We start from the raw sequence: 20,016 nt of genomic DNA, 5'->3' as shown, positions 1-20,016 counted from the left end.
CCCTGCAAGAAGAAAGGACAGGACATCTGTTAAGATATCAGGGAATGACTTCCATTGCACTAGAGGGAGCTGTAGAGGTTAAAACCTGTAGAGGAGGACAGAGATTGGAATACATCCAGCAAATAATTGGGGACGTAGGTTGCAAGTGCTACTCTGAGATGGAGAAGTCGGCACAGGAATTCGTGGCGGGCCGAATCAAACCAATCACAACACTCATGACTCAAAAAATTGAAAGATTGCATGTGTTGACAGATGTGAAAATTACCGGACTATCAGTTTAATAAGCCACGGCTGGAAAATACTAACACGAATTCTTTACAGACGAATGGAAAAAGTAGTAGAAGCCGACCTCGGGGAAGATCAGTTTGCATTCCGTAGAAATATTGGAACATGGAAGGCAATATTGACCCTACGACCAAACTGTATATTGAGCAAGTAGTGAAAAAAACAAAATAAAAATTCTTATTAGGTATTAAAATCCATGGAAAAGAAATAAAACTGTGAGGTTCGCCGATGAGATTGTAATCCTGTCAGAAATAGCAAAGGAGTTGGAAGAGCAGTTGAACGGAATGGACAGTGTCCTGAAAGGAGGATATAAGATGAACATCAACAAAAGCAAAACGAGGATTATGGAATGTAGTCGAATTAAGTCGGGTGATGCTGAGGGAAATAGATCAGGAAATGAGACACTTAAAGTAGTAAAGGAGTTTTGCTATTTGGGGAGAAAAATAACTGATGATGGTCGAAGTAGAGAGGATATAAAACGTAGACTGGAAATGGCAAGGAAAGCGTTTCTGAAAAAGAGAAATTTGTTAACATCGAGTATAGATTTAAGTGTCAGGAAGTTGTTTCTGAAAGTATTTGTATGGAGTGTAGCCATGTGTGGAAGTGAAACATGGACGATAAATAGTTTGGACAAGATGAGAATAGAAGCTTTCGAAATGTGGTGCTACAGAAGAACGCTGAAGATTAGATGCGTAGATCACATAACTAATGTGGAGGTATTGAATAGGATTGGGGAGAAGAGAAGTTTGTGGCACAACTTGACTAGAAGAAGGGATCGGTTGGTAGGACACGTTCTGAGGCTGGTTCAAATGGCTCTGAGCACTATGGGACTTAACAGCTATGGTCATCAGTCCCCTAGAACTTAGAACTAACTAACCTAAGGACATCACACAACACCCAGTCATCACGAGGCAGAGAAAACCCCTGACCCCGCCGCGTTCTGAGGCATCAAGGAATCACCAATTTAGTATTGGAGGGCAGCATGGAGGGCGAAATCGTAGAGCGAGACCAAGAGATGAATACATTAAACAGACTCAGAAGGATGTAGGTTGCAGTAGGTACTGGGAGATGAAGAAGCTTGCACAGGATAGAGTAGCATGGAGAGCTGCATCAAACCAGTCTCTGGACTGAAGACCACAACAACAACATCAAGAAAATAAATATAAAAACCAAGAACAGCAGCCAGCTGTGATATAGTCTATGTACGTGCGAAGAATGAGTGCATGTATCTGAGTGTTTGCGTTTTTGTGTTTTCATATGTTTACCTGGTGTAGTAGGAATCTCAGTGATGGTTGGTGTCATCATTTTGAATTCTCGTCAGTATTGTTCTGTATGGGTGTGTTTGTACGTATTCTGCGTATGGAGAGTACTGAATCAGTGGAGGAAGAGGAGATACACAACAAGGAAAGATAATTTAGGGCGCGAGCAAGTCGCTTCGTTACGGGAAGAGTCGCCCACCTGCAGTTTTTTTTTTCCGCGGACTCACGTGAGAGGGACGGGGAGTGTGAATAGCGTGGCGCGGCGCGGTGTGTGGATGGGCGGGTCGGGTCTATTCCTGGGACGGTAACGGAGGGACACTACCCCTACCCCACCCCCACCCCTGGCCACCCATCCCCCTCCCCTGGAGCCGGCACGCGAGCCCAGTCGCGGTTGCCGCGCCAGCGAGGGCCGCGCGCAGCTGCGACCCGCCTCAGTCATGCTAATGATGCGGCAAAAGCGCGCCAAACTCAACGGTCCACTCGCAGCCACTCAACTTCCTCCGCATGCTTTACACTTTTGTCTCTCTTTTAATGTCGGAGAAGGGGGGGAGGGGGGGGGGGTACGATGTGTTCGAGGGGGAAGTTTGGGGGGAGGGTGGAATAAGACTAGTCGATTGGGGCGGCGTTCCAGGCGACACAGCAGTTCAGTTGACCGCGGACACTGGAATGTACTGGCCGCGATCTTCTTTGAAAAACCATGCAGGGAGACAACTGAAGTGATTTTTTGGGAAGCGAGTCTCAGCTTAGACAAACTAGAATTTGAGGCCCCGTTCCTGTCTAATACGTGCAGATTACAACGTACACTTCGCTACGTGAGTGACCTACATTAATCTGGAATCACAATATCTACATTACTGTGTGGCCGGTTCGACATTTACGATAAATCTGCAACTGATAACTACACTATGTGATCAGAAGTATGCGGACAGCCCTAGAAACATACATTTTTAATATTAGGTGCATTGTGCTGCCACCTGTTGCCAGGTACCTCATATCAGCGACCTCAGTAGTCATTAGAGATAGTGAGAGACCTGACTGGGACGCTCCGCGGAACTCACGGACTTCGAACGTGGTCAGGTGATTGGGTGCCACTTCGGTCATGTCTGTACACGAGATTTCCACGCTCCTAAACATCCCCAGGTCCACTACTTCCGATGTGATAGTGAAATGGAAACGTGAAGAGACACGTACAGCACAAAAGTGTTCAGGTCCACCGCTGAAAGTTGAAGAAGGTCGTAATGTGTGGTAGGCAGACATCTATCCAGACCATCCCACAGGAATTCCAAACTGCATTAGAATCCACTACAATTACTATCACAGTTAGGCGGGAGGTGAGAAAACTTGGGTTTCACGGTCGAGCGGCTGCTCATAAGCCACACATCACGCCGGTAAATGCCAAGCGACGCTTCGCTCGGTGTAAGGAGCGTAAACACTGGACGATTGAACAGTGGAAAAAACGTTGTTTGGAGTGATGAATCTTGGTACACAATGTGGTGATCCGATGGCAACTTGTGGGTACGGCGAATGCCGGTGAACATCTGCCGGCGTGTGCAGTGCCAACAGTAAAATTCGGAGGCCATGGTGTTACGGTATGGTCGTGTTTTTCATGGAGGGGCTTGCACCCCTTGTTGTTTTGCATGGCACTATCACAGCACAAGCCTACATTGATGTTTTAAGCACCTTCTTGCTTACCACTGTTGAAAAGAAATTCAGGGATAGCTATTGCATCTTTCAACCCGATCGAGCACCTGTTCATAATCCACGGCTTGTGGCGGAGTAGTTACACGACAATAACATCCCTGTAACGGACTGCCTGGACAGAGTCCTGACCTGAATCCTATAGAACACCTTTGAGATGTTTTGGAACGCCAACTTCGTGCCAGGCCTCATCGACCGACATCGATACCTGTCCTCAGTGCAGCACTCTACGTAGAATGGACTGCCATTCCCCAAGAAACCTTCCAGAACCTGATTGAACGTATGCTTGCGAGAGTGAAAGCTATCATCAAGGCTAAGGGTGGGCCAACAACATATTGAATCCCAGCATTACCAATGGAGGGCGCCACGAACTTTTAAGTCATTTTCAGCCAGGTGTCCGGATACTTTTGATCACATAGTGTACCTATGTATCATTCTTCCACCAAAGCTATTTTACATTTCAGCGAAGTGTATTTATACGTGTTATAAGAGTATGTTCCGTCTGTGTTAGTGATTGTGTTAAGAAAGTAAGTAGATTACGTGAAGTGATATCTTAAATGAAATGTTGAAACGCTGCAGTTTAAGAAGCCAACCTCAACCACGTTCGTGGGGAATCTGCTTGGGTATTAAGTACTGTGTCGTTTGGCATTAACGAAGTAAGTCACAGAGGTGGCAAGCTAGTCTGAAATGACTATTGAAGTTCAATGTACGGTTATGGAAGATCGCCGGATAAAGGTCCGCGAATCTGCTGACGGCTCCTATCAAACTATTACCAAAGCAGTTAACTGCGTCTGGGAAAATCCACCACTAACAGTTATGCCTTCGATCCCGCAGGACATGTGTGGAATTACTTTCGTCGACAGTTTCAGAAAAGATCGATTACTTAATTAAAAGCTGCGGCCGAAAGCTACAATGTAGCCACACAAGTAGGTCAGCTTAAGCCGTCCTCAAAGAAGAAGTGTTTCCCTTCAGGAAGCACACCATATGTTGTGTCTTTCGTGGTTGCTACACGCTTTCAAACGACCTGCTACATCTCACGGAGCGTGGTCCTCTTAGTAATCTGCGGCCTCAACGCTCTCCAGCGGCAGTTCACGAATACATCTGGCGCGTTAATCACGCAGTTTCTATACGAAAAAGAACGCGCGTAAAATCGCTGCGTTAACTCTCTTAGCGACTGTCGAAGAAGAGTGCAGAAAATCGCGAAGAAGATTCTGGACTTGTCGATAACTTGAACAACGAACTGCTGGTAGAGCAACACTACGTAATGCGGTACAACGATTTGAGATACAATCAGTAGAAATTATTTTTAACTCAATTGAATCTTCACCCCATTTTCGGTTTTAAACTAAATATAAAACGTTAAAGTGTAGTGTCTAATGGCAGTTTACGCATGCACAATATCAATATTCTCGATGTTATATTGCCTGCTATCATCCTGAAGTAATGTACTTCATTATATAGATTTCAAGATCGAGATTCATTTCGTAATTGTATTAGAATAGAAGAGAAGAATTTTTGGAAGCTACTCACAATCAGTGAAAAAGATATTTGCCGTCAAGATACAATCATGAAGCAGTCCATAAAACCACAGGATAAGAAAATATATTTTACACGAAGTTCCACAATAGCGAAAACTTCCAGTATGTAAATAGTGTTTGCATTCTGACACAGACTGGCAGACATGTTAAGATTTATGGGCACTGGGGAAACATTCCAGTAGTTCGCCTATGCAACAAATAAATTATTTCTAATAAATAACATCGACTATTGCAGATAGTACGTGTATTAAATTAATAAGAAAGACCCAGAATCTTTTAGAAAACAAAAGCTGAAAAAAAACTGGAAAGAGATGGATATGAGACCGCTATCTCTCTCTGGCTCACGACGTTATCAACAACGTCACGCCTTCGGCATCGAAACCGGGCCTCCATATGTACCATACACTGTGTAAAGACTGTAACTGTAAATGTCATTATATGATATTTAACTATAGAAAATATCAGCAAAACGACGCGCTTCTGGTACATCAATGTGCCGTAGCACTGAAACGGTATACTTTCCTAGCACACAAGTTACAACACTAAAGACATCAAATACAGGAAACCTTTAACTAGTGATATGTCACGTCTTGTCTTTTTACTGTAACAAGCGAGCCATCGAAGACTGACCCAGACACCCCCTGTATCACAATATATAGCTGAGTTATGCGGTTTTGGCAGCCACCGCGTAGTGTGGTCCGTCTGTCAACTTTATTTTGACGCATGCTCTGAACACTCAGAGCGTGATTTATATTGCGCGGAGGAGGATTCATCGTCAGTCTTCGATGGTCCGCAGTCGATATATCGCGGAGTGTAGTTGGTGACCACCGGTTGCAAATCTCTACGGGAAAATTTTAAAATTCACAGGGACTACGGCGTTTAAAACAACCTTCCGGTTTTATTTCACTGAAAAAATACGGCAACCAGCCACTTTTTAATGCGTTTTTATTTACGCCAATATGCATTTCGGGTTTGCACCCATCTTCAGCTGTCAAATTACATGGATCTTCAGTTACTACAGTAGTACAATCTCGACAGCAGTTTGGATGCTGCAGCAGGCCTGTGCAAAAGCAACGATTCCAAATCATTTACTTCAAGTCACACACTATCAGTTGTTCATTTTACTTACATTCTCCTCTCCTTGTTTTTTTCTTGGCTTTCCTTCTTTTTTGCAACAACACAAACACTTTTTATCGCGTATCCGGTTACTTATTTTAACAGTAGGGTTACAGGGCATGGAAAACTGCTAACGGTTTTCCAACGCTGTAGGACCTGTGGGGTTCTGCTTAAGGGAAGCACGGCAACAACCACGTATAGTACAGTGACGTGCAGAGGAATAAGGAACCTGCAAGAGCATGAGCAGCTCGAGATCGTAGCTGTGCTGAGTGTATTGCACCAGTACACCTACTGCAGCTACAGTTGAGACTGACGTAAGTTCTTCGAACAACTAACTACAAAGATAAAGGAATGTTAGAGTTTAAGGTAATTACTAAAAGCGAAAACATGATTAAAGGAGGATGTGCCGCTACAAATGGCCGTATGCTTTAAGAAGAGCACAGAATCCTAAATCAGGATGGCCAGAGAAGGAACTGAACCTCGGTCATCCCGAATGACGGTTCAGTGTGTTATCCACTAAGCCGCTTAGAAATAAATCTGCCCCACACTGAATTCGACAGCCTTTTTTGTTTGATCAAAACAAAATATTTCATCTACATCTACATGACTACTGTGCAATTCACATTTAAGTGCTTGGCAGAGGGTTCATCGAACCACAATCATACTATCTCTCTACCATTCCACTCCCGAACAGCGAGCGGGAAAAACGAACACCTATACCTTTCTGTTCGAGCTCTGATTTCTCTTATTTCATTTTGATGATCATTCCTACCTATGTAGGTTGGGCTCAACAAAATATTTTCGCATTCGGAAGAGAAAGTTGGTGACTGAAATTTCGTAAAAAGATCTCGCCGCGACGAAAAACGTCTATGCTGTAATGACTTCCATCCCAATTTGCGTATCATATCTGCCACACTCTCTCCCCTATTACGTGATAATACAAAACGAGCTGCCATTTTTGCACCCTTTCGATGTCCTCCGTCAATCCCACCTGGTAAGGTTCCCACACCGCGCAGCAATATTCTAACAGAGGGCGAACGAGTGTAGTGTAAGCTGTCTCTTTAGTGGACTTGTTGCATCTTTTAAGTGTCCTGCCAATGAAACGCAACCTTTGGCTCGCCTTCCCTACAATATTATCTATGTGGTCTTTCCAACTGAAGTTGTTCGTAATTTTAACACCCAGGTACTTAGTTGAATTGACAGCCTTGAGAATTGTACTATTTCTCGAGTAATCAAATTCCAACGGATTTCTTTTGTAACTCATGTAGATCAGCTCACACTTTTCGTTATTTAGCGTCAACTGCCACCTGCCACACCATACAGCAATCTTTTCTAAATCGCTTTGCAGCTGATACTGGTCTTCGGATGACCTTACTAGACGGTAAATTACAGTATCATCTACGAACAACCTAAGAGAACTGCTCAGATTGTCACCCAGGTCATTTATATAGATCAGGAACCACCGCAGTTCAAGGTATTCAAGGTATTCGTCAATCGTTACAGACATTGACCACCCGATTGGAAGCAAATACTAAATTAGTCGATCGATACCATTTATTTTTTTTTTTTGATCGAGCAGGATGGCAATTTGTTTGAGCAAAAGATTTCCCTCAGATTCCCAGTTTTTCCCATGTTGACATTCCATAGTTTCCTAAACCAATTTTTGTTGTATATGAGAGCAAGCTTTACTTTAATAGTTTACACTACTGCAAAGAAAATTTGACTTATCACTATGTATTAGTGATTATTACGTGATATTGGCGATTATTCCAGATTCAGCCAATTTACAGTTTTATTAACAGGCCATGTCGTGTCATTGTGCGAGAACCTCAGGTAAATTCATATGGCAAATGCTCGCACGAACACGCTTCGAACTGTTGTCACTGGGAAGTAAAATCAATAGACTTTGACTACAGCAAGATAGCTCATTCAAAATCTGACCTCTTCACATTGTGGTCATTCTTAACTTGGAACATAACACTGCAGGAATGTCTGCAAAGTACTAATTTGCATTGAAACTGGTAAAAAAGAACCCAAGCCCGAACATTCAGTGTCAGTTACAAAACATACGTGTTCAAACAATGACTAGCTTAATATTTTTTATAAAATAAAAATTATTCTTGTTTTTGTGCGAATGGCTAATTTATAGCTACGGTACGTGATAAATTCACACGGTCACGTTGCACTCTATCGCCCACAAACCCATGCACTGGAAATTGGACCTGGACTCCTGGAAACCACAGAAAATAACTAACGTGCGCGGCGGAGGTTGTCGCGATCGAGCAACAAACATTCAAGCAACTTTAGTGTCCTCCTTCATCTCTCCTTACGCTACCCCAGAACAGACTGTTTTCAAACCAGAATATCAGGCTCACTTGTAACAGACTGACTTCGACCATTGCTTTCCGTCAATGAACAGTTCACCACCCCACAAAGTCTCCCAGAATTCCTCAAACCTTTTGGAATTCCCCTCAGATTTCCCTGATTTAACCAGTAAATTCAATTTTCCTGAAAATTCCTGCTTTTCCTGCTTCTTCTAGCACTGATGATCTACTGTTACGGAGCAATTTCGATACTTTTCATTCCTTCGGAAGCTGGTCAACACTGTTGAGGCGGGCGTTATTTCAGCCAGGAATCTGGAAACGGAACAAGACGATTCTCATTGTGCTACACAAGTAAAAATCAAGCAGGGGTTCAATCCGACCCTTGAGACCGCGATGAAACTCTGTCAAGACGAGGCGAACACAAGACGACTGAGGCGCGCCCGTGCATCCAATTTGCTACCCCGAGCCACGAGCCAGGAGCCAGGAGCCAGGTCACGCAAGGCTATCGACAGCAAATCAATCGCGCCCCTCCACCTATCGAGTCGCAGCCGAGCGCTCAAGTTTTCTTCCTCCTGCAGCAAGCCGACTTCCAGAAGCTAAAAAAAAATCTGTTAACTTATATACAAACTTTGGTATCTGAGGGGTTCAGTCGAACATGCGGGAGGCAACGAAACGTGATGCTAATAAGGGGATAACATAAGAAATGTAAAAACCGAATAAGCAAAAACTATTTATTGTTCGTGGACTCTAACGTCGATACCTGTCTCATATGCTAATTATGCAGCAATAAGGCATCCGCCTCTGTAGCGCAGCGGTAGCGTTACTGCCTACCACGCAAGGAGATCCAGGTTCGATTCCCGGCAGGGGACTGGGCGTCCTTCATCTTCATGTTCATCATCATTGACACGCGAGTCGCCGAAGTGGCGTCAACTAAAAAGACTTGTCACAATGAATCCTGCGGGGCTGCCCCTAAATTCGTAAGAGTACGAGGGGGTAGAGATCTCTTCTGAATAGCACCTTCCAAGGCATCCCAGATATGCTCAATAATGTTCATGTCTGGGAAGTTTGGTGGAGAGCGGAAGTGTTTAAACTCAGAAGAGTGTTCCTGGAGCCACTATGTAGCAATTCTGGACGTGTGCGGTGTCGCGTTGTCCTGATGGAATTGGCCAAGTCCGTCGGAAAGCACAATGGGCATAAATGGATGCAAGAAGAACGCGTCATACCCGTACACGCCCATCCGCTCGGTAAAATTTGAAACGAGACTCATCCGACGAGGCAACATGTTTCCAGTCATCAACAGTACAATGTCGGTGTCGGCAGGCCCAGGCGAGGCGTAAAGCTTCGTGTCGTGCAATCATCAAAGGTAGACGAGTGGGCCTTCGGATCCAAAAGCACCTGTCGATGATGTTTAGTTGAATAGTTTGCACGCTGACACTTGCTGATGTCTCAACACTGAAATCTGCAGCAATTTGCGCAAGGATTGCACTTCTGTCATGTTGAACGATTGAGTCTCTTCAGTCGTCGTTGGTCCCGTTCTTGCAGGATCTTTTTACGGCCGCAGCGAAGTCGGAAATTTGCTGTTTGGCCGGATTCCTCATACTCACGATACACTCGTGAAATGGTCGTACGGGAAAATCTACACTTCATCGCTACCTCGCAGATGCTGTGTCCCATTGTTCGTGTGCCGACTGTAACACCACGTTCACGCTCACTTAAATCATGGCAACCCGCCATTGTAGCAGCTGCAACTGACCTAACAACTGCGCCAGACACTTGTTGTCTTATATAGGCGTTACCGACCGCAGCACCATGTTCTGCCTCTTTACATATCTCTGTATTTGAATATGCATGCCTATACGAGTTTCTTTGGCTCTTCAATGTATCAGACACTGCACGACATGCCGAACAGTCCCGCGATTCTCTGAAATAAACCTCGTGAAACTAATGATATCATACGGTAACCTAAATATGAATCGAAAATGAAGAAAAACTGCTTTTCATCTGCAAGCAGTGTAAATCGCCAACGGTAGGAATGCTATTAGTGGGCCCGTCAGAACATCGAAACGACGCTAGCGCGTGCGTTAAATAAGGGGTAGATGGCAGAAGCGCAGCGCTCGCGCGGGATCGCCCGTACCAGCCGTTTAGATGGGCTCATTTCGACATAACCCGATATTGTACGCACGGATTCGCAGGTAATGAACGGCGTCCGGTCACGGCAGTCTGCACTCCGCCGCTGGGTACCACCCGGTACGCAACCAAGATACGGGTAGTCGCCACACACTAGCTTCCAGGATAAAACTAACGGGAGTGCTAAGGCATAAAAAAGCGACACGGTTAACCCAAAGCCCCGAGGGGAAGCATCGAATCAGCAGGCCCTTCTATGTCGCAAGCAACGCCTATAACTCGCCTGACGTATCACTAAAGCTGTACGGAAACATATCCATAGGTACTTGTATCTCAAAGGTAATGATCAGTTAAAAAAATGCCGAGCCGCACGGTGCTCTGGAGTCCACATAGCTTCCTCGACAACAGGGTGCGTAACACTATTCAAAGGTCTGAAGAAGGCAAGGGCAAGGAACTCAATAGGGTCATGGTTAGGAAAGCACTGTTGTGTTCGAATCCATTTCGGCTTGAAGACATTTACTCAGGCTTAAAAACAGCTTTACTCACTACATGTTCCTACAACTCCACCGTGTCTGGGAGTTTAATGATATGTCTGTGTAGAGTTCCTGACACGGGTAGGCTGTGCTCACAAAGACATGTAAAATATCCAGGAGTAAGAATCTAATAACTCCAATTCTAAAGAAAATAGGTGTTGACAGGTGTGAACATGAATTCGCTACGGTCGCAGGTTCGAATCCTGCCTCGGGCATGGATGTGTGTGATGTCCTTAGGTTAGTTAGGTTCTAGGGGACTGATGTCCTCAGAAGTTAAGTCCCATAGTGCTCAGAGCCATTTGAACCATTTTTTTGAACGTGCGGGAATCATTTGAATGTCGCTCTCAGTACTTGTGTCCTATTGTCACCATCTTTCAAAATTGTCCCGTAGATGGCAGAAAGTCCTCCAGGAATTCAATAAGTGAATTTATGATTGAAGTTGCGAGGCAGTGTAGTCAGTTCGCGGCGACCCCCGAGGTATTAGGAGACTAATGATGTGAACCTGTTTCTGAGTACTGTTTCACTTTGAGTCATGTTGCAAGAATTAACCAGCGACTACATCACCGAATTATACTGTACTTGGAAGTGTGTTCTTTTAATGTGACATTTCATTGAATAAAAGTTTGTATTTATGTAATGTGTGATATCTGGTCTCATATCCTAATCGTAAGATGCAGTGAAATTTTCACGACGATACAACAGGATGCAGAAAAAAAAAAAAAAAAAACTGTGAGCGTCTTCAGACAGGCATTTCGAGTACTGCAGTAGTAGACTCTGCGATTTTTAGTAAATAGTTAAACGTTTACAACATTCACTTAGTCTTTCTTTGTTATTTATATTCTACTGCTGCAACACGGACGCTTAGGTGAGCTACGTGGAAGATCACACTTTCCGGGCGTGAAGAATGACAGGAAACGGCGACAAAGGAAATTCATGGGAAACAGTCCTAATTGCCTCAAAGTTCCACTACGGTGAAAAAAGCCTGAATTATTACTCGTTCCTCCTGGGAAATACCTTGACAGTTGAATTACATTCACGCGATGTCGAGACTCCTTCCCCTCTGAAGAGCTCCCGAATCTGGGTATGTTACAAAGTGCCATGCTATTTATGATGCACAAGTCTTTTCTGAATATGCTAATGAAAGCATGTTGGGGATGCGTCGTGATGGTAGTCGCTGAGGAAGATCAGTTTGACAAGGGTAGGGATAAAATCAGTCGTGGCCTTATCAAAGGAAACATCCAGACATCATCAAGTGATTTAGGAAAACCGTGGGAAGCCTAAATCAGGAATGCCGGAGAATACAATTCTAGTACCTTGAACACTTTTTCACGATGTTCGGTCAGATTAGTTGAGGTATTAAATGAAAAGTCATCAATGAGATGAGCATCTACATTACATCGCTGTTATCAGTAAACAAAGCCGATATTAACGGACGAGAACGGAGTGCATACCACATAAACCACCTATACAGCCACGCTATGGTGTGTTTGTTAGGAGACGAAGCAGCAACTGGTCGACATCGCGTAGTCCTCGGGGCGTGAACTCTAATTATTAAACGACGATCACTGCCTGACAGTGGCTTTTTCGGTTACAGTACCAGACAGTAGTTCAGAGGTAAAAGAGAATAGTTGAAACAATCACTGAAGACAGAGATCACGCAGAGTGATTGACGGAAAACAGTACACGGCCTGATTTTAGTCTCACGATGAACTGGATCCAGTTACGGCGTTTATGGCGAATGAAAGGTTGCAAATTATAAAACTATGGCTACATTTTCTAGCTGTCTCTTCTGCCAGTGGGACGGGAGGGGAAACAAAGCAGCTGTAAATTGCTTAAGGAAGAATCTCAGCATTCAATTCAAGTAGTTTAAGAAAACTACGAAAAACCAAAAAACGAACACCCCGGCGACGATTTAATACCTACGCTCTCCTCCCCTCCTACCACTAACCAGTGGCTTAAATAACATGCTAACCCGCCCTGCCGAGAGCTTTAATTGACCCTGAGGCAGATAATTTGCACATGGGAAACTTCGGGTAGCAAAAATCAGAAGCGCCTTTCCGTTCGCTAGGGAGTAATAGCTACTGAAATTTCTTTTTGAGTTCAGAGGGATCGATATTGTTTTCCAAACAAGCCGAAGTAAAAATCTCGATCAGTAACTAATGGAACTGCTGAAGCGTCGTTTTTTTGTGTTGATTCTTGTCACTAGTCATACGTTGAAAATGTGAGAGCCATTATATGTAGTTTTACTGTGCTTAATCGGTCATCTTACATTCAGTTCGTTACGGATAACACTATATTTAATTCTAGCTCGTAAAATCACCCCCTCAGCTTATCAAAAATCACACTTCTGTTGTTTCTATTCTTACCTTGTACCCTTATTATCCATATATCAATTCTATTACGAAGTAGTGGAATTCAGATCTCCATCCGGCTATCTAGTTTTAAAATTTCCTTCGATTTCCTGATTATCTCCACGTAAGTCCTGAGGTGATTCTTAACATGTCACAGAAGATTCCCTCTTTTGAGGGAAAAATTGAGAGCCAACTGTCGTGCAGCGCTCTAACGGCTTTAGTGAAGCTTCCAGTGCTTTCGCTAAAGACAGGAAGTTGAACATAGTAACGAGTATGCGATGTGCTGTCAATAGTGTCTTTCTTTTCAGTGGTTGTAATTTGAAATTTTTGGTGTTTATATCAGACGGGGGTATTCTTGAAGGAGACTAAGTAGTACGACATACTTTGTAAGTGGCCCTTAACGGTGAGAAAAATTATGAATTTTGTCGTTTCGCTGTACGCTTTGTCATCCGTAACAATTAATTAAAATAACAATGGTACATTTTCCTATACTGGGCTTGCTATTTGGAGTGGTCCTATTCAGTTGATGACCTGAGTTTAGATAAGTGAAATGATCTGAAATTCTTCTGGGAGAGCTGCAACTCTAGGAAATTCTGTAAATGGGTTCAAAAGGGTTAGGGTTTGCCCTGTTACAGAAACGTTTCCCTTAACAGCAACTAGGCAGCAACAGTTTGAGCAGAAAGCTCTGCGTGTAGGTGCAGGTGCTAGAAATTATCTCATTTCCCACCAACATTACAGTTCTTCAACGTACGAGGCCTGCAGAAAGGCACGCGGAATGTTCCCAGCCCGTAGAAGGAAACATGAAAGAAACAGGAAGACATCGCACTTCACAATTTTGTCTTTGTCGCCTCACAAAACGCTAGAAATCAAGGAAATGAAGAATAATTTCCCTGTCAAGGTAGCATCGACGAATAGCATAGTCGCCTGGTTTTGCAAACTATGGAAAAGTATGCAAAGTATGAAAAGAGAGATATGATTCAGTGTATCAAGAGCAGGGAGTGGACACATCAAGATTATTCTAGGGAGGTTTCAGAGGAAGAAATTATTGCGTTGAATGTAGTTAGGCACTATTTTTAAAATTTATAAAATGCTATATTTATTTTTATTGTACTTCAGTTTAGGAAAGGCAACGGCCTTGCCGCAGTGGATACACCGGTTCCCGTCAGATCACCGAAGTTAAGCGCTGTCGGACGAGGCCGGCATTTGGATGGGTGACCATCCGGGCCGCCATGTGCTGTTGACATTTTTCGGGGTGCACTCAGCCTCGTGATGCCAACTGAGGAGCTAATCGACCGAATGGTAGCGGCTCCGGTCAAAGAAAACCATCATAACGACCGGGAGAGCGATGTGCTGACCACACGCCCCTCCTATCCGCAACCTCATCTGAGGATGATACGGCGGTCGGGTGGTCCCGATGGGCTACTTGTGGCCTGAATACGGAGTGCTTTTTTCAGGTTAGGAAACTAAAGACATGATTTAAGGCAGTGTATTCCTACATTGTACCAATGCTGGTTAATAAAAATATTTTAATACACTTTATAAATTTTCAATTTAGGCAATGTTGGGCACGTTTCATAAAGTTTTTGACTATCAATCTTCGGGCCATAAAAGAAGTATTCAACTCTGAATTTCACACTTACAATAGCTAATCAGCCTTGAATTGTTCCGTATAGGTATAACATGTGATATAACAAATATATACTCTGTCTTAGAATATAAACGTTACTGTGCCTGAAATTACCCTGCTACGAAGTCTACTGCTGCAAATCACAGTAAAAGTACTTCCAAAAACATGCTCTGCTCAAAAGAAGTAGGGCAACATGACATTGGGTGTCTGCCATGCTACACTGAGTAATAATTGAGGACTGGTATGTTACCATATTATATCCTTGTCTTTCACAAATTAAGTACACAACAAATCATCATTACATCCTTATCATCGCCTGACACGCATGTGGCATAATCCATGTAACTCTACGGACGCCATCCTGTGGTATCCGTTCCCTTCCTTCAATGAAAGCCCATGAGGGTTCGTGGGGAGTCCGTAGTGGAACAGGACGGCCACGGACATGTCTGTCAAGCGTATCCCGCATATGCGACGAAGGGCTATGTCCAAGCTTCGTAAGACATCCCTGCTGACGCCCACCACACAGGCCCTGGCATGAGAACGAATTCAGTGTACCAGCATAAGCAGCAGCTACCATTTGGTGCAACAGGATCTTTTCGATGTACTGCCTGGCGGTAAGACGATCATGAACAATGACGGGATCCGTACGGTTGGCAACACTGTAGCCTCCACACATCACAGAAACTTGTCGCTTTCCTGGACAACATTTGGCAGGCACCGCTGACCACAGGTATCGCGCACCCGAACACGACCATCACCTTGCGTCAGAAGATATCTGCAATTGCCTGTGAACAAAACGTTTCGCCAGAGACGAAGCTGCCAAATGGCATGGGCACGACAAAACTACAGCTAGGTGTAAGACTTCTTGTCAAGAAGGGTACTCGAACAGGACGTCTAAGTTGTATCATCCTTTCCGTGAACTCTTCATTACGATCTGATCGTACACAGTGACACCAGTGGCCCATCTGAGATCGTCTTGCAGTGCCCTGGCGGCATCCGTACGACGCCGCAACCCACATGGCCAGATGTCGGTCTTCACGTGCGGTTGTAATGCGTCGGCGACCTCGTCCAACTCGCCTTATGTACTGACCTGTCTCCCTGTAGCGCGTCCACAACCTGTGGATGACACATGACGAGGCATTGGCATCTGCAGCAACACGACCGAAATTCCATTCTTTTTAGATAAAACAGACCGCCCTTGCAGCTTGAACAGCATTAATATGTCCCACCGCATGTGCTTAGTTGAATACAGCGTCCACAAATGACAACGTGCCATCTGTGAACCTTACCAGAAAACATTGGGCTACAGGTACTCACTTATTTTCTGAGTGGATACCTGACACTGTAACACATAACGTAACACAGACAATGGGAAATGGCTTTAATTATTGCGTACATTGATAACGAAGATGTCATTCCATGCAATACGACCACAGATACTGTTTGTATACTATGTGATCAAAAGTATCCCGACAACCCCAAAACATACGTTTTTCATATTAGGTGCATCGTGCTGCCACCTACTGCCAGGTACTCCATATCGGCGATGCCAGTAGTGATTAGACATCGTGAGTGAGCAGTACGACCTCGTCTGTTGATTGACAGAAAAATGGTGAGCACTATGAGACTTAACCTCTAAGGTCGTCAGTCCCTTAGAACTTAGAACTACTTAAACTTAACTAACCTAAGGACATCACACACAATCATGCCCGAGGCAGGATTCGAACCTGCGACGGTAGCGGTCGCGCGGTTCCAGACTGTAGCACCTAGAACCGCTCGGCCACACAAGCCGGCTAACTGACAGAGACAGCCGACAGTTGAGGAAGGTCGTAAAGTGTAATAGGCAGACATCTATCCAGAACATCACAAAGGAAATCCAAACTGCATCAGTATCCACTGCAAGTACTATGACAGGCGCGAGGTGAGAAAACTTGGATTTCATGGTAAAGCGGCTGCTCATAACCGACACATCACACCGGTAAATGCCAAACGACGCCTCGCTTGGTGTAAGGAGCGTAAACATTGGCCGACTGAACAGTGGAAAAACGTTATGTGGAGTGGCGAATCACGGTACACAATTTGGCGATCCGATGGCAGGGTGTCGGTACGGCGGATGCCCGGCGAACATCTGCTAGCGTGTGTAGTGCTAGCAGTAAAATTTGCAGGCGATGGTGTTATGGAGTGGTCGTGTTTTCATGGAGGGGGTTGCATCCATTGTTGTTTTGCGTGGCACTACCACAGCACAGGCTTCCACTGGTGTTTTAAACCTTCTTGCTTCCCACTGTTGAAGAGCTATTCGGGGATGGCGATTGCATCTTTCACCACCTTTCGAGCACCTGTTCATAATGCACGGCCTGCAGTCCGCAACCGCGCTACTGCTACGGTCGCAGGTTCGAATCCTGCCTCGGGCATGGATGTGTGTGATGTCCTTAGGTTAGTTAGTTTAAGTAGTTCTAAGTTCTAGGGGACCGATGACCACAGTAGTTAAGTCCCTTAGTGCTCATAGCCATTTGAACCAGTTTTGCACGGCCTGTGGCGGAGTGGTTACACGATAATAACATCCCTGTAATGGAGTGGCCTCCACAATCCTGGCCCGAATCCTATAGAACACCTTTGGGATGTTTTGGAAAGCCGACTTCGTGCCAGGCCTAACCAACCGACATCGATACCTCTCCTCAGTGCAGCACCCCGTGAAGAATGGCCTGCCCCCGGTAGCTAAGTGGTTAGCGCGACAGAATGTCATTACTAAGGGCCCGGGTTCGATTCCCGGCTGGATCGGAGATTTCTTCGCTCGGGAACTGGGTATTGTGTTATCATCATCATCATCATCATCCCTCATCGACGCGCAAGTCGCTCAAGTGGCGTCAGATCGAAAGACTTGCACCCGGCGAACGGTCTACCCAACGAGAGGCCCCACTCACACGACCTGATTGAACGTGTGCCTGCGAGAGTGGAAGCTGCCATCAAGGCTAAGGGTGGGCCAACCCATATTGAATTCCAGCATTACTGATGGATGTCGCCACGAACTAGTATGTCATTTTCAGCCACGTGCCCGGATACTTTTAACCACATAGTGCATAAGAAACCTCAGACTTCAAGAAGAATATAATAATTCCAGTCCCAAAGAAAGCAGGTTCTGACAGATGTGAAAATTACTGAACAATCAGTTTAATAAGTCACGGATGCAAAATACTTACGCGAATTCTTTACAGACGAATGGAAAAACTGGTGGAAGCCGACCTTGGGGAAGATCAGTTTGGTTTCCGTAGAAATATAGGAACACGTAAGGAAATACTGATCCTACGACTTATCTTAGAAGCTAGATTAAGGAAAGGAAAACCTACCTTTCTAGCATTTGTAGACTTAGAGAAAGCGTTTGACAATGTTGACTGGAATACTCTCTTTCAGATTCTGAAGGTGGCAGGGGTAAATTACAGGGAGCGTAAGGCTATTACAATTTGTACATAAATCAGATCGCAGTTATAAGAGTCGAGGGACATGAAAGGGAAGCACTGAAGGAAAGAAAAGAAAATCCATGGAGAAGAAATACAAAATGTGAGGTTCGCCGATGACATTGTAATTCCGTCAGAGACAGCAAAGGACTTGGAAGAGCAGTCGAACGGAATGGATAGTGTCTTGAAAGGAGGATATAAGAGGAACACCAACAAAAGCAAAACGATGATAATGGAATCTAGTCGAATTAAGTCGGGTGATGCTGAGGGAATCAGATTAGGAAATGAGACACTTAAAGTATTAAAGGAGGTTTGCTATTTGGGGAGCAAAATAACTGATGATGGTCGAAGTAGAGATGATATAAAATGTAGACTGGCAATGGCAAGGAAAGTGTTTCTGAAGAAGAGAAATTTGTTAACATTGAGTAAAGATTTTAGTGTCAGGAAGTCGTTGCTGAAAGTATTTGTATGGAGTGTAGCCATGTATGGAAGTGAAACATGGACGATAAGTAGTTTGCACAAGAAGAAAATAGAAGCTTTCGAAATGTGGCTCTCCAGAAGAATGCTGAAGATTAGATGGGTAGATCATATAACTAATGAGGAGGTACTGAATAGGATTGGGGAGAAGAGAAGTTTGTGGCACAACTTGACTAGAAGAAGGGATCGGTTGGTAGGACATTTCTGAGGCATAAAGGGATCACCAATTTAGTATTGGAAGGCAGCGTGGAGGGTAAAAATTATAGAGGGAGACCAAGAGATGAATACACTAATCAGATTCAGAAGGATGTAGGTTGCAGTAGGTACTAGGAGATAAAGAAGCTTGCACAGGATAGAGTAGCATGGAGAGCTGCATCAAACCAGTCTCCGGACTGAAGACCACAACAACAACAGTGCATAAAAATAGATTTAACGTACCAGACGTTGATTCACGTGTTCCCCTAATTCTTTTGAACAGTGTATTTCTGCCCTAATGTCACTCTTCGTTCTTTTTTTTATAATCCCAAAGTTCTTCGGTGTTCCAGTACGGGTGGTCTTACCCTGCATGTGTCTAACCTAATACATTGGCGGGGCTGATTATTACCTTAATTACGTTTATTACCCATTCCACGTCATTCACCCGCCACAGCTGGACAGACAGTTTTTGTGTTGAGTCGGACCACTTGCAACGGGGATTGAAGGGTGCGGGGCTGGGGTTAGCTGCGGAAGTTGCAGTTGTGACGTGGCGCGAAGAGCCTGCAGGGGGAGGTCAGGGACCCCGGGGCCGGGCGCAGACGGCAGGGCGGCTGGGCCTTTCAGCCCCTCGCCTTGTCTCGCCTCGGGGACCCGCGGCGCGGCCTCGGCAACGCCGGCGCCAGGTGGTGCGCTGTCGCGTGCCGCCGTAAGGGCGAGCGGCGCTGCTCGGAGCTGGGCAAAATCGCCCTTAGCGGCGCGCGGCTCACCTGGCGGCGAGTCACAAAGGGAGCTAGGCGCGCGCGCGCGCGAGCACACCGGGCCCCGCCTTGTGCGAGTCTCCTCGCCTCATCTGCAGAGGCGCAGCCCAGCCCAGCCCCGATGTTGCAAATCGCTGAATGGCGCGCATCTGCGCGGCACGTGCCGACACACACAGCCAATTACGGCTCGCCCCGTTTAGCCAGCCGCCCTTGTGCTCTCTTTCGCTTTGGACTCTGCAGCGCCAACGCCTTCGTGCCTGCTGTCCGTGCTAAGCTAAT

At 45.1% G+C, this 20,016-nt stretch overlaps 2 protein-coding genes and 1 pseudogene across 3 annotated transcripts in view; 2 read left to right on the top strand and 1 right to left on the bottom strand.

Moving 5' to 3' along the window:
* The window catches only part of LOC126277063 (mannosyl-oligosaccharide glucosidase), a 357,092-nt gene that overhangs the window by 81,089 nt on the left and 255,987 nt on the right, over positions 1-20,016 (top strand). The window lies entirely within an intron of this gene.
* Positions 1-20,016, bottom strand: part of LOC126277139 (protein neuralized) — a 765,663-nt gene that overhangs the window by 546,261 nt on the left and 199,386 nt on the right. The gene's annotated exons all lie outside the window — the stretch shown is intronic.
* Positions 14,354-14,471, top strand: LOC126288301 (5S ribosomal RNA; annotated as a pseudogene).

Source organism: Schistocerca gregaria, chromosome 1 (genome assembly GCF_023897955.1).
Source record: "Schistocerca gregaria isolate iqSchGreg1 chromosome 1, iqSchGreg1.2, whole genome shotgun sequence".
Taxonomy (NCBI): domain Eukaryota; kingdom Metazoa; phylum Arthropoda; class Insecta; order Orthoptera; family Acrididae; genus Schistocerca; species Schistocerca gregaria.
Note: the sequence above shows the minus strand (reverse complement) of the source record. Positions and strands in the feature narration are given on the sequence as shown.